General features: G+C 47.6%; 10 non-coding genes across 10 annotated transcripts; all 10 read right to left on the reverse strand.

Moving 5' to 3' along the window:
- Nucleotides 1-287: 287 nt before the first annotated feature.
- On the reverse strand, nucleotides 288-369 carry trnal-aag (transfer RNA leucine (anticodon AAG)). The gene has a single exon. It is a non-coding gene; the product is annotated as a tRNA-Leu (tRNA).
- A 1328-nt stretch (nucleotides 370-1697) lies between these two features.
- trnal-aag (transfer RNA leucine (anticodon AAG)) lies at nucleotides 1698-1779 on the reverse strand. Its single transcript has one exon. It is a non-coding gene; the product is annotated as a tRNA-Leu (tRNA).
- Nucleotides 1780-3106: 1327 nt separating this feature from the next.
- trnal-aag (transfer RNA leucine (anticodon AAG)) lies at nucleotides 3107-3188 on the reverse strand. The gene has a single exon. It is a non-coding gene; the product is annotated as a tRNA-Leu (tRNA).
- A 1327-nt stretch (nucleotides 3189-4515) lies between these two features.
- Nucleotides 4516-4597, reverse strand: trnal-aag (transfer RNA leucine (anticodon AAG)). Its single transcript has one exon. It is a non-coding gene; the product is annotated as a tRNA-Leu (tRNA).
- A 1328-nt stretch (nucleotides 4598-5925) lies between these two features.
- Nucleotides 5926-6007, reverse strand: trnal-uag (transfer RNA leucine (anticodon UAG)). The gene has a single exon. It is a non-coding gene; the product is annotated as a tRNA-Leu (tRNA).
- A 1327-nt stretch (nucleotides 6008-7334) lies between these two features.
- Nucleotides 7335-7416, reverse strand: trnal-aag (transfer RNA leucine (anticodon AAG)). Its single transcript has one exon. It is a non-coding gene; the product is annotated as a tRNA-Leu (tRNA).
- A 1327-nt stretch (nucleotides 7417-8743) lies between these two features.
- On the reverse strand, nucleotides 8744-8825 carry trnal-aag (transfer RNA leucine (anticodon AAG)). Its single transcript has one exon. It is a non-coding gene; the product is annotated as a tRNA-Leu (tRNA).
- Nucleotides 8826-10152: 1327 nt separating this feature from the next.
- Nucleotides 10153-10234, reverse strand: trnal-aag (transfer RNA leucine (anticodon AAG)). The gene has a single exon. It is a non-coding gene; the product is annotated as a tRNA-Leu (tRNA).
- A 1327-nt stretch (nucleotides 10235-11561) lies between these two features.
- Nucleotides 11562-11643, reverse strand: trnal-aag (transfer RNA leucine (anticodon AAG)). Its single transcript has one exon. It is a non-coding gene; the product is annotated as a tRNA-Leu (tRNA).
- A 1328-nt stretch (nucleotides 11644-12971) lies between these two features.
- Nucleotides 12972-13053, reverse strand: trnal-aag (transfer RNA leucine (anticodon AAG)). The gene has a single exon. It is a non-coding gene; the product is annotated as a tRNA-Leu (tRNA).
- Between the last annotated feature and the right edge of the window lie 336 nt (nucleotides 13054-13389).

A 13389-nucleotide genomic window follows, 5' to 3' on the forward strand; every position in this document is an offset into this window, starting at 1 on the left:
ACTTTCAACGAGTGACATTGGCTGTTACCATCCTTTATGATACTTATTACTTTTCACTATTTCAAATTATATTCAAGTACTTTTTCCTGTTTTGAAGTAACTTCACTATAATTGTAAATTATTGGTGTCCCTACTTCAACTGGGTGCCTCTTTTAGAAAGGAGCAGAGGCTGGGACAGGCCTCCAGCGCTGACTTGGCTAAAAAGCAAGGAAAGCAAAAGCAGCTCAATCCGGATGTTCACACAGCATCACTTTGCAAAGCCACAGCAGTCTTCCAAAAGGCTTTCCTGGCAGCGGTGGGATTCGAACCCACGCCCCCGAAGAGACTGGAGCCTTAATCCAGCGCCTTAGACCGCTCGGCCACGCTACCTTGTTTGCCTGCGTTTCACGGGTCACTTGGACCAGTGGAAAGGCCGCCCCGAGCTGACTTTGATGAAAAGCTGCAGTCTAATCCTGTTTGCGTAAAACAAACCTGATCCCTTGCAGGTTAGGGCTTGCGGCTATGTCCCTGTCACAACAAGTCTGAGATAAGTTTGAAAGAACAGATCAGCACAAGATTGACTCAAATCGTCTTCAACGAAACCACAAGAAGTCAGTAAACCACAGAGGAAGTGCAGTGCCCCAGGAGCAGGACTGAGACAGCATGCCTTATCAAACAGGCGATCGGATGTGGGAGAGGATGAGGCTTCTTGTTTGACTCTCATGTTCCTGAAGGGCCTGACTGCTGCCAGGGAAAGTGTGTTCTCTCGCAATATTTTCAGACCATTATCGAGTACAAGCAGGGCCTCCCGGCCTCAATTAAACCACTGATGGCAGCGGTATGATTCCAACCAACGGCACCATAGAGACTGGAGCCTAAATACAGTACATTAGACCACTTGGCCACGCTACCCTGGTGGGAGTCCCTTTTGTTCGTCTTTGGGCTTTATACCATCCAGAAATAGAAGCGACGGCCTCCACAAACCTTATTCAGTAAACATGTCCAATGCGGCCAAGGAAAGCTCTTTATTCGGCCATGGCAGCAAAAAGTGTCTCCCGAAATGGAGCCCCTGGCAGCGGTGGGATTCAAAACCACGCCCCTAAAGAGACTGGGGAAAAACAGAAAGAACCTCTTGGCCACGCTACCAGATAATGCCCTTTACCCCAGGCACTATTCCACCAACTTTTTCCTTGTCGAGCTTCGCCACAAGATAACGTCTTGAATTTCTCCAAGGTTGAGGCTTCCTTCTTGAAGGGTTATGCAGTACTACCCCTGGAGGACCCCTTCCTGGAGAGTGCATGTCCTTCTCTTATAAAACACACCTGAATGCACTAATGAAGGCCCTTAGGGCTGTTCTGAAAATGGCAGATAGCTGAGCATTAGCCGTTATACTCAAAAAAGTAAAAAATCCAAACATTTTTTCAGCCAAAAACTTTCAACGAGTGACATTGGCTGTTACCATCCTTTATGATACTTATTACTTTTCACTATTTCAAATTATATTCAAGTACTTTTTCCTGTTTTGAAGTAACTTCACTATAATTGTAAATTATTGGTGTCCCTACTTCAACTGGGTGCCTCTTTTAGAAAGGAGCAGAGGCTGGGACAGGCCTCCAGCGCTGACTTGGCTAAAAAGCAAGGAAAGCAAAAGCAGCTCAATTCGGATGTTCACACAGCATCACTTTGCAAAGCCACAGCAGTCTTCCAAAAGGCTTTCCTGGCAGCGGTGGGATTCGAACCCACGCCCCCGAAGAGACTGGAGCCTTAATCCAGCGCCTTAGACCGCTCGGCCACGCTACCTTGTATGCCAGCGGTTCACGGGTCACTTGGACCAGTGGAAAGGCCGCCCCGAGCTGACTTTGATGAAAAGCTGCAGTCTAATCCTGTTTGCGTAAAACAAACCTGATCCCTTGCAGGTTAGGGCTTGCGGCTATGTCCCTGTCACAACAAGTCTGAGATAAGTTTGAAAGAACAGATCAGCACAAGATTGACTCAAATCGTCTTCAACGAAACCACAAGAAGTCAGTAAACCACAGAGGAAGTGCAGTGCCCCAGGAGCAGGACTGAGACAGCATGCCTTATCAAACAGGCGATCGGATGTGGGAGAGGATGAGGCTTCTTGTTTGACTCTCATGTTCCTGAAGGGCCTGACTGCTGCCAGGGAAAGTGTGTTCTCTCGCAATATTTTCAGACCATTATCGAGTACAAGCAGGGCCTCCCGGCCTCAATTAAACCACTGATGGCAGCGGTATGATTCCAACCAACGGCACCATAGAGACTGGAGCCTAAATACAGTACATTAGACCACTTGGCCACGCTACCCTGGTGGGAGTCCCTTTTGTTCGTCTTTGGGCTTTATACCATCCAGAAATAGAAGCGACGGCCTCCACAAACCTTATTCAGTAAACATGTCCAATGCGGCCAAGGAAAGCTCTTTATTCGGCCATGGCAGCAAAAAGTGTCTCCCGAAATGGAGCCCCTGGCAGCGGTGGGATTCAAAACCACGCCCCTAAAGAGACTGGGGAAAAACAGAAAGAACCTCTTGGCCACGCTACCAGATAATGCCCTTTACCCCAGGCACTATTCCACCAACTTTTTCCTTGTCGAGCTTCGCCACAAGATAACGTCTTGAATTTCTCCAAGGTTGAGGCTTCCTTCTTGAAGGGTTATGCAGTACTACCCCTGGAGGACCCCTTCCTGGAGAGTGCATGTCCTTCTCTTATAAAACACACCTGAATGCACTAATGAAGGCCCTTAGGGCTGTTCTGAAAATGGCAGATAGCTGAGCATTAGCCGTTATACTCAAAAAAGTAAAAAATCCAAACATTTTTTCACCAAAAACTTTCAACGAGTGACATTGGCTGTTACCATCCTTTATGATACTTATTACTTTTCACTATTTCAAATTATATTCAAGTACTTTTTCCTGTTTTGAAGTAACTTCACTATAATTGTAAATTATTGGTGTCCCTACTTCAACTGGGTGCCTCTTTTAGAAAGGAGCAGAGGCTGGGACAGGCCTCCAGCGCTGACTTGGCTAAAAAGCAAGGAAAGCAAAAGCAGCTCAATCCGGATGTTCACACAGCATCACTTTGCAAAGCCACAGCAGTCTTCCAAAAGGCTTTCCTGGCAGCGGTGGGATTCGAACCCACGCCCCCGAAGAGACTGGAGCCTTAATCCAGCGCCTTAGACCGCTCGGCCACGCTACCTTGTTTGCCTGCGTTTCACGGGTCACTTGGACCAGTGGAAAGGCCGCCCCGAGCTGACTTTGATGAAAAGCTGCAGTCTAATCCTGTTTGCGTAAAACAAACCTGATCCCTTGCAGGTTAGGGCTTGCGGCTATGTCCCTGTCACAACAAGTCTGAGATAAGTTTGAAAGAACAGATCAGCACAAGATTGACTCAAATCGTCTTCAACGAAACCACAAGAAGTCAGTAAACCACAGAGGAAGTGCAGTGCCCCAGGAGCAGGACTGAGACAGCATGCCTTATCAAACAGGCGATCGGATGTGGGAGAGGATGAGGCTTCTTGTTTGACTCTCATGTTCCTGAAGGGCCTGACTGCTGCCAGGGAAAGTGTGTTCTCTCGCAATATTTTCAGACCATTATCGAGTACAAGCAGGGCCTCCCGGCCTCAATTAAACCACTGATGGCAGCGGTATGATTCCAACCAACGGCACCATAGAGACTGGAGCCTAAATACAGTACATTAGACCACTTGGCCACGCTACCCTGGTGGGAGTCCCTTTTGTTCGTCTTTGGGCTTTATACCATCCAGAAATAGAAGCGACGGCCTCCACAAACCTTATTCAGTAAACATGTCCAATGCGGCCAAGGAAAGCTCTTTATTCGGCCATGGCAGCAAAAAGTGTCTCCCGAAATGGAGCCCCTGGCAGCGGTGGGATTCAAAACCACGCCCCTAAAGAGACTGGGGGAAAACAGAAAGAACCTCTTGGCCACGCTACCAGATAATGCCCTTTACCCCAGGCACTATTCCACCAACTTTTTCCTTGTCGAGCTTCGCCACAAGATAACGTCTTGAATTTCTCCAAGGTTGAGGCTTCCTTCTTGAAGGGTTATGCAGTACTACCCCTGGAGGACCCCTTCCTGGAGAGTGCATGTCCTTCTCTTATAAAACACACCTGAATGCACTAATGAAGGCCCTTAGGGCTGTTCTGAAAATGGCAGATAGCTGAGCATTAGCCGTTATACTCAAAAAAGTAAAAAATCCAAACATTTTTTCACCAAAAACTTTCAACGAGTGACATTGGCTGTTACCATCCTTTATGATACTTATTACTTTTCACTATTTCAAATTATATTCAAGTACTTTTTCCTGTTTTGAAGTAACTTCACTATAATTGTAAATTATTGGTGTCCCTACTTCAACTGGGTGCCTCTTTTAGAAAGGAGCAGAGGCTGGGACAGGCCTCCAGCGCTGACTTGGCTAAAAAGCAAGGAAAGCAAAAGCAGCTCAATCCGGATGTTCACACAGCATCACTTTGCAAAGCCACAGCAGTCTTCCAAAAGGCTTTCCTGGCAGCGGTGGGATTCGAACCCACGCCCCCGAAGAGACTGGAGCCTTAATCCAGCGCCTTAGACCGCTCGGCCACGCTACCTTGTTTGCCTGCGTTTCACGGGTCACTTGGACCAGTGGAAAGGCCGCCCCGAGCTGACTTTGATGAAAAGCTGCAGTCTAATCCTGTTTGCGTAAAACAAACCTGATCCCTTGCAGGTTAGGGCTTGCGGCTATGTCCCTGTCACAACAAGTCTGAGATAAGTTTGAAAGAACAGATCAGCACAAGATTGACTCAAATCGTCTTCAACGAAACCACAAGAAGTCAGTAAACCACAGAGGAAGTGCAGTGCCCCAGGAGCAGGACTGAGACAGCATGCCTTATCAAACAGGCGATCGGATGTGGGAGAGGATGAGGCTTCTTGTTTGACTCTCATGTTCCTGAAGGGCCTGACTGCTGCCAGGGAAAGTGTGTTCTCTCGCAATATTTTCAGACCATTATCGAGTACAAGCAGGGCCTCCCGGCCTCAATTAAACCACTGATGGCAGCGGTATGATTCCAACCAACGGCACCATAGAGACTGGAGCCTAAATACAGTACATTAGACCACTTGGCCACGCTACCCTGGTGGGAGTCCCTTTTGTTCGTCTTTGGGCTTTATACCATCCAGAAATAGAAGCGACGGCCTCCACAAACCTTATTCAGTAAACATGTCCAATGCGGCCAAGGAAAGCTCTTTATTCGGCCATGGCAGCAAAAAGTGTCTCCCGAAATGGAGCCCCTGGCAGCGGTGGGATTCAAAACCACGCCCCTAAAGAGACTGGGGAAAAACAGAAAGAACCTCTTGGCCACGCTACCAGATAATGCCCTTTACCCCAGGCACTATTCCACCAACTTTTTCCTTGTCGAGCTTCGCCACAAGATAACGTCTTGAATTTCTCCAAGGTTGAGGCTTCCTTCTTGAAGGGTTATGCAGTACTACCCCTGGAGGACCCCTTCCTGGAGAGTGCATGTCCTTCTCTTATAAAACACACCTGAATGCACTAATGAAGGCCCTTAGGGCTGTTCTGAAAATGGCAGATAGCTGAGCATTAGCCGTTATACTCAAAAAAGTAAAAAATCCAAACATTTTTTCAGCCAAAAACTTTCAACGAGTGACATTGGCTGTTACCATCCTTTATGATACTTATTACTTTTCACTATTTCAAATTATATTCAAGTACTTTTTCCTGTTTTGAAGTAACTTCACTATAATTGTAAATTATTGGTGTCCCTACTTCAACTGGGTGCCTCTTTTAGAAAGGAGCAGAGGCTGGGACAGGCCTCCAGCGCTGACTTGGCTAAAAAGCAAGGAAAGCAAAAGCAGCTCAATTCGGATGTTCACACAGCATCACTTTGCAAAGCCACAGCAGTCTTTCAAAAGGCTTTCCTGGCAGCGGTGGGATTCGAACCCACGCCCCCGAAGAGACTGGAGCCTAAATCCAGCGCCTTAGACCGCTCGGCCACGCTACCTTGTATGCCAGCGGTTCACGGGTCACTTGGACCAGTGGAAAGGCCGCCCCGAGCTGACTTTGATGAAAAGCTGCAGTCTAATCCTGTTTGCGTAAAACAAACCTGATCCCTTGCAGGTTAGGGCTTGCGGCTATGTCCCTGTCACAACAAGTCTGAGATAAGTTTGAAAGAACAGATCAGCACAAGATTGACTCAAATCGTCTTCAACGAAACCACAAGAAGTCAGTAAACCACAGAGGAAGTGCAGTGCCCCAGGAGCAGGACTGAGACAGCATGCCTTATCAAACAGGCGATCGGATGTGGGAGAGGATGAGGCTTCTTGTTTGACTCTCATGTTCCTGAAGGGCCTGACTGCTGCCAGGGAAAGTGTGTTCTCTCGCAATATTTTCAGACCATTATCGAGTACAAGCAGGGCCTCCCGGCCTCAATTAAACCACTGATGGCAGCGGTATGATTCCAACCAACGGCACCATAGAGACTGGAGCCTAAATACAGTACATTAGACCACTTGGCCACGCTACCCTGGTGGGAGTCCCTTTTGTTCGTCTTTGGGCTTTATACCATCCAGAAATAGAAGCGACGGCCTCCACAAACCTTATTCAGTAAACATGTCCAATGCGGCCAAGGAAAGCTCTTTATTCGGCCATGGCAGCAAAAAGTGTCTCCCGAAATGGAGCCCCTGGCAGCGGTGGGATTCAAAACCACGCCCCTAAAGAGACTGGGGAAAAACAGAAAGAACCTCTTGGCCACGCTACCAGATAATGCCCTTTACCCCAGGCACTATTCCACCAACTTTTTCCTTGTCGAGCTTCGCCACAAGATAACGTCTTGAATTTCTCCAAGGTTGAGGCTTCCTTCTTGAAGGGTTATGCAGTACTACCCCTGGAGGAACCCTTCCTGGAGAGTGCATGTCCTTCTCTTATAAAACACACCTGAATGCACTAATGAAGGCCCTTAGGGCTGTTCTGAAAATGGCAGATAGCTGAGCATTAGCCGTTATACTCAAAAAAGTAAAAAATCCAAACATTTTTTCACCAAAAACTTTCAACGAGTGACATTGGCTGTTACCATCCTTTATGATACTTATTACTTTTCACTATTTCAAATTATATTCAAGTACTTTTTCCTGTTTTGAAGTAACTTCACTATAATTGTAAATTATTGGTGTCCCTACTTCAACTGGGTGCCTCTTTTAGAAAGGAGCAGAGGCTGGGACAGGCCTCCAGCGCTGACTTGGCTAAAAAGCAAGGAAAGCAAAAGCAGCTCAATCCGGATGTTCACACAGCATCACTTTGCAAAGCCACAGCAGTCTTCCAAAAGGCTTTCCTGGCAGCGGTGGGATTCGAACCCACACCCCCGAAGAGACTGGAGCCTTAATCCAGCGCCTTAGACCGCTCGGCCACGCTACCTTGTTTGCCTGCGTTTCACGGGTCACTTCGACCAGTGGAAAGGCCGCCCCGAGCTGACTTTGATGAAAAGCTGCAGTCTAATCCTGTTTGCGTAAAACAAACCTGATCCCTTGCAGGTTAGGGCTTGCGGCTATGTCCCTGTCACAACAAGTCTGAGATAAGTTTGAAAGAACAGATCAGCACAAGATTGACTCAAATCGTCTTCAACGAAACCACAAGAAGTCAGTAAACCACAGAGGAAGTGCAGTGCCCCAGGAGCAGGACTGAGACAGCATGCCTTATCAAACAGGCGATCGGATGTGGGAGAGGATGAGGCTTCTTGTTTGACTCTCATGTTCCTGAAGGGCCTGACTGCTGCCAGGGAAAGTGTGTTCTCTCGCAATATTTTCAGACCATTATCGAGTACAAGCAGGGCCTCCCGGCCTCAATTAAACCACTGATGGCAGCGGTATGATTCCAACCAACGGCACCATAGAGACTGGAGCCTAAATACAGTACATTAGACCACTTGGCCACGCTACCCTGGTGGGAGTCCCTTTTGTTCGTCTTTGGGCTTTATACCATCCAGAAATAGAAGCGACGGCCTCCACAAACCTTATTCAGTAAACATGTCCAATGCGGCCAAGGAAAGCTCTTTATTCGGCCATGGCAGCAAAAAGTGTCTCCCGAAATGGAGCCCCTGGCAGCGGTGGGATTCAAAACCACGCCCCTAAAGAGACTGGGGAAAAACAGAAAGAACCTCTTGGCCACGCTACCAGATAATGCCCTTTACCCCAGGCACTATTCCACCAACTTTTTCCTTGTCGAGCTTCGCCACAAGATAACGTCTTGAATTTCTCCAAGGTTGAGGCTTCCTTCTTGAAGGGTTATGCAGTACTACCCCTGGAGGAACCCTTCCTGGAGAGTGCATGTCCTTCTCTTATAAAACACACCTGAATGCACTAATGAAGGCCCTTAGGGCTGTTCTGAAAATGGCAGATAGCTGAGCATTAGCCGTTATACTCAAAAAAGTAAAAAATCCAAACATTTTTTCACCAAAAACTTTCAACGAGTGACATTGGCTGTTACCATCCTTTATGATACTTATTACTTTTCACTATTTCAAATTATATTCAAGTACTTTTTCCTGTTTTGAAGTAACTTCACTATAATTGTAAATTATTGGTGTCCCTACTTCAACTGGGTGCCTCTTTTAGAAAGGAGCAGAGGCTGGGACAGGCCTCCAGCGCTGACTTGGCTAAAAAGCAAGGAAAGCAAAAGCAGCTCAATTCGGATGTTCACACAGCATCACTTTGCAAAGCCACAGCAGTCTTCCAAAAGGCTTTCCTGGCAGCGGTGGGATTCGAACCCACGCCCCCGAAGAGACTGGAGCCTTAATCCAGCGCCTTAGACCGCTCGGCCACGCTACCTTGTTTGCCTGCGTTTCACGGGTCACTTGGACCAGTGGAAAGGCCACCCCGAGCTGACTTTGATGAAAAGCTGCAGTCTAATCCTGTTTGCGTAAAACAAACCTGATCCCTTGCAGGTTAGGGCTTGCGGCTATGTCCCTGTCACAACAAGTCTGAGATAAGTTTGAAAGAACAGATCAGCACAAGATTGACTCAAATCGTCTTCAACGAAACCACAAGAAGTCAGTAAACCACAGAGGAAGTGCAGTGCCCCAGGAGCAGGACTGAGACAGCATGCCTTATCAAACAGGCGATCGGATGTGGGAGAGGATGAGGCTTCTTGTTTGACTCTCATGTTCCTGAAGGGCCTGACTGCTGCCAGGGAAAGTGTGTTCTCTCGCAATATTTTCAGACCATTATCGAGTACAAGCAGGGCCTCCCGGCCTCAATTAAACCACTGATGGCAGCGGTATGATTCCAACCAACGGCACCATAGAGACTGGAGCCTAAATACAGTACATTAGACCACTTGGCCACGCTACCCTGGTGGGAGTCCCTTTTGTTCGTCTTTGGGCTTTATACCATCCAGAAATAGAAGCGACGGCCTCCACAAACCTTATTCAGTAAACATGTCCAATGCGGCCAAGGAAAGCTCTTTATTCGGCCATGGCAGCAAAAAGTGTCTCCCGAAATGGAGCCCCTGGCAGCGGTGGGATTCAAAACCACGCCCCTAAAGAGACTGGGGAAAAACAGAAAGAACCTCTTGGCCACGCTACCAGATAATGCCCTTTACCCCAGGCACTATTCCACCAACTTTTTCCTTGTCGAGCTTCGCCACAAGATAACGTCTTGAATTTCTCCAAGGTTGAGGCTTCCTTCTTGAAGGGTTATGCAGTACTACCCCTGGAGGACCCCTTCCTGGAGAGTGCATGTCCTTCTCTTATAAAACACACCTGAATGCACTAATGAAGGCCCTTAGGGCTGTTCTGAAAATGGCAGATAGCTGAGCATTAGCCGTTATACTCAAAAAAGTAAAAAATCCAAACATTTTTTCACCAAAAACTTTCAACGAGTGACATTGGCTGTTACCATCCTTTATGATACTTATTACTTTTCACTATTTCAAATTATATTCAAGTACTTTTTCCTGTTTTGAAGTAACTTCACTATAATTGTAAATTATTGGTGTCCCTACTTCAACTGGGTGCCTCTTTTAGAAAGGAGCAGAGGCTGGGACAGGCCTCCAGCGCTGACTTGGCTAAAAAGCAAGGAAAGCAAAAGCAGCTCAATTCGGATGTTCACACAGCATCACTTTGCAAAGCCACAGCAGTCTTCCAAAAGGCTTTCCTGGCAGCGGTGGGATTCGAACCCACGCCCCCGAAGAGACTGGAGCCTTAATCCAGCGCCTTAGACCGCTCGGCCACGCTACCTTGTATGCCAGCGGTTCACGGGTCACTTGGACCAGTGGAAAGGCCGCCCCGAGCTGACTTTGATGAAAAGCTGCAGTCTAATCCTGTTTGCGTAAAACAAACCTGATCCCTTGCAGGTTAGGGCTTGCGGCTATGTCCCTGTCACAACAAGTCTGAGATAAGTTTGAAAGAACAGATCAGCACAAGATTGACTCAAATCGTCTTCAACGAAACCACAAGAAGTCAGTAAACCACAGAGGAAGTGCAGTGCCCCAGGAGCAGGACTGAGACAGCATGCCTTATCAAACAGGCGATCGGATGTGGGAGAGGATGAGGCTTCTTGTTTGACTCTCATGTTCCTGAAGGGCCTGACTGCTGCCAGGGAAAGTGTGTTCTCTCGCAATATTTTCAGACCATTATCGAGTACAAGCAGGGCCTCCCGGCCTCAATTAAACCACTGATGGCAGCGGTATGATTCCAACCAACGGCACCATAGAGACTGGAGCCTAAATACAGTACATTAGACCACTTGGCCACGCTACCCTGGTGGGAGTCCCTTTTGTTCGTCTTTGGGCTTTATACCATCCAGAAATAGAAGCGACGGCCTCCACAAACCTTATTCAGTAAACATGTCCATTGCGGCCAAGGAAAGCTCTTTATTCGGCCATGGCAGCAAAAAGTGTCTCCCGAAATGGAGCCCCTGGCAGCGGTGGGATTCAAAACCACGCCCCTAAAGAGACTGGGGAAAAACAGAAAGAACCTCTTGGCCACGCTACCAGATAATGCCCTTTACCCCAGGCACTATTCCACCAACTTTTTCCTTGTCGAGCTTCGCCACAAGATAACGTCTTGAATTTCTCCAAGGTTGAGGCTTCCTTCTTGAAGGGTTATGCAGTACTACCCCTGGAGGAACCCTTCCTGGAGAGTGCATGTCCTTCTCTTATAAAACACACCTGAATGCACTAATGAAGGCCCTTAGGGCTGTTCTGAAAATGGCAGATAGCTGAGCATTAGCCGTTATACTCAAAAAAGTAAAAAATCCAAACATTTTTTCACCAAAAACTTTCAACGAGTGACATTGGCTGTTACCATCCTTTATGATACTTATTACTTTTCACTATTTCAAATTATATTCAAGTACTTTTTCCTGTTTTGAAGTAACTTCACTATAATTGTAAATTATTGGTGTCCCTACTTCAACTGGGTGCCTCTTTTAGAAAGGAGCAGAGGCTGGGACAGGCCTCCAGCGCTGACTTGGCTAAAAAGCAAGGAAAGCAAAAGCAGCTCAATTCGGATGTTCACACAGCATCACTTTGCAAAGCCACAGCAGTCTTCCAAAAGGCTTTCCTGGCAGCGGTGGGATTCGAACCCACGCCCCCGAAGAGACTGGAGCCTTAATCCAGCGCCTTAGACCGCTCGGCCACGCTACCTTGTTTGCCTGCATTTCACGGGTCACTTCGACCAGTGGAAAGGCCACCCCGAGCTGACTTTGATGAAAAGCTGCAGTCTAATCCTGTTTGCATAAAACAAACCTGATCCCTTGCAGGTTAGGGCTTGCGGCTATGTCCCTGTCACAACAAGTCTGAGATAAGTTTGAAAGAACAGATCAGCACAAGATTGACTCAAATCGTCGTCAACGAAACCACAAGAAGTCAGTAAACCACAGAGGAAGTGCAGTGCCCCAGGAGCAGGACTGAGACAGCATGCCTTATCAAACAGGCGATCGGATGTGGGAGAGGATGAGGCTTCTTGTTTGACTCTCATGTTCCTGAAGGGCCTGACTGCTGCCAGGGAAAGTGTGTTCTCTCGCAATATTTTCAGACCATTATCGAGTACAAGCAGGGCCTCCCGGCCTCAATTAAACCACTGATGGCAGCGGTATGATTCCAACCAACGGCACCATAGAGACTGGAGCCTAAATACAGTACATTAGACCACTTGGCCACGCTACCCTGGTGGGAGTCCCTTTTGTTCGTCTTTGGGCTTTATACCATCCAGAAATAGAAGCGACGGCCTCCACAAACCTTATTCAGTAAACATGTCCAATGCGGCCAAGGAAAGCTCTTTATTCGGCCATGGCAGCAAAAAGTGTCTCCCGAAATGGAGCCCCTGGCAGCGGTGGGATTCAAAACCACGCCCCTAAAGAGACTGGGGAAAAACAGAAAGAACCTCTTGGCCACGCTACCAGATAATGCCCTTTACCCCAGGCACTATTCCACCAACTTTTTCCTTGTCGAGCTTCGCCACAAGATAACGTCTTGAATTTCTCCAAGGTTGAGGCTTCCTTCTTGAAGGGTTATGCAGTACTACCCCTGGAGGACCCCTTCCTGGAGAGTGCATGTCCTTCTCTTATAAAACACACCTGAATGCACTAATGAAGGCCCTTAGGGCTGTTCTGAAAATGGCAGATAGCTGAGCATTAGCCGTTATACTCAAAAAAGTAAAAAATCCAAACATTTTTTCAGCCAAAAACTTTCAACGAGTGACATTGGCTGTTACCATCCTTTATGATACTTATTACTTTTCACTATTTCAAATTATATTCAAGTACTTTTTCCTGTTTTGAAGTAACTTCACTATAATTGTAAATTATTGGTGTCCCTACTTCAACTGGGTGCCTCTTTTAGAAAGGAGCAGAGGCTGGGACAGGCCTCCAGCGCTGACTTGGCTAAAAAGCAAGGAAAGCAAAAGCAGCTCAATTCGGATGTTCACACAGCATCACTTTGCAAAGCCACAGCAGTCTTCCAAAAGGCTTTCCTGGCAGCGGTGGGATTCGAACCCACGCCCCCGAAGAGACTGGAGCCTTAATCCAGCGCCTTAGACCGCTCGGCCACGCTACCTTGTATGCTAGCGGTTCACGGGTCACTTGGACCAGTGGAAAGGCCGCCCCGAGCTGACTTTGATGAAAAGCTGCAGTCTAATCCTGTTTGCGTAAAACAAACCTGATCCCTTGCAGGTTAGGGCTTGCGGCTATGTCCCTGTCACAACAAGTCTGAGATAAGTTTGAAAGAACAGATCAGCACAAGATTGACTCAAATCGTCTTCAACGAAACCACAAGAAGTCAGTAAACCACAGAGGAAGTGCAGTGCCCCGGGAGCAGGACTGAGACAGCATGCCTTATCAAACAGGCGATCGGATGTGGGAGAGGATGAGGCTTCTTGTTTGACTCTCATGT

The sequence above is a fragment of the Carassius gibelio genome, chromosome A4, assembly GCF_023724105.1.
Source record: "Carassius gibelio isolate Cgi1373 ecotype wild population from Czech Republic chromosome A4, carGib1.2-hapl.c, whole genome shotgun sequence".
Taxonomy (NCBI): Eukaryota; Metazoa; Chordata; class Actinopteri; order Cypriniformes; family Cyprinidae; genus Carassius; species Carassius gibelio.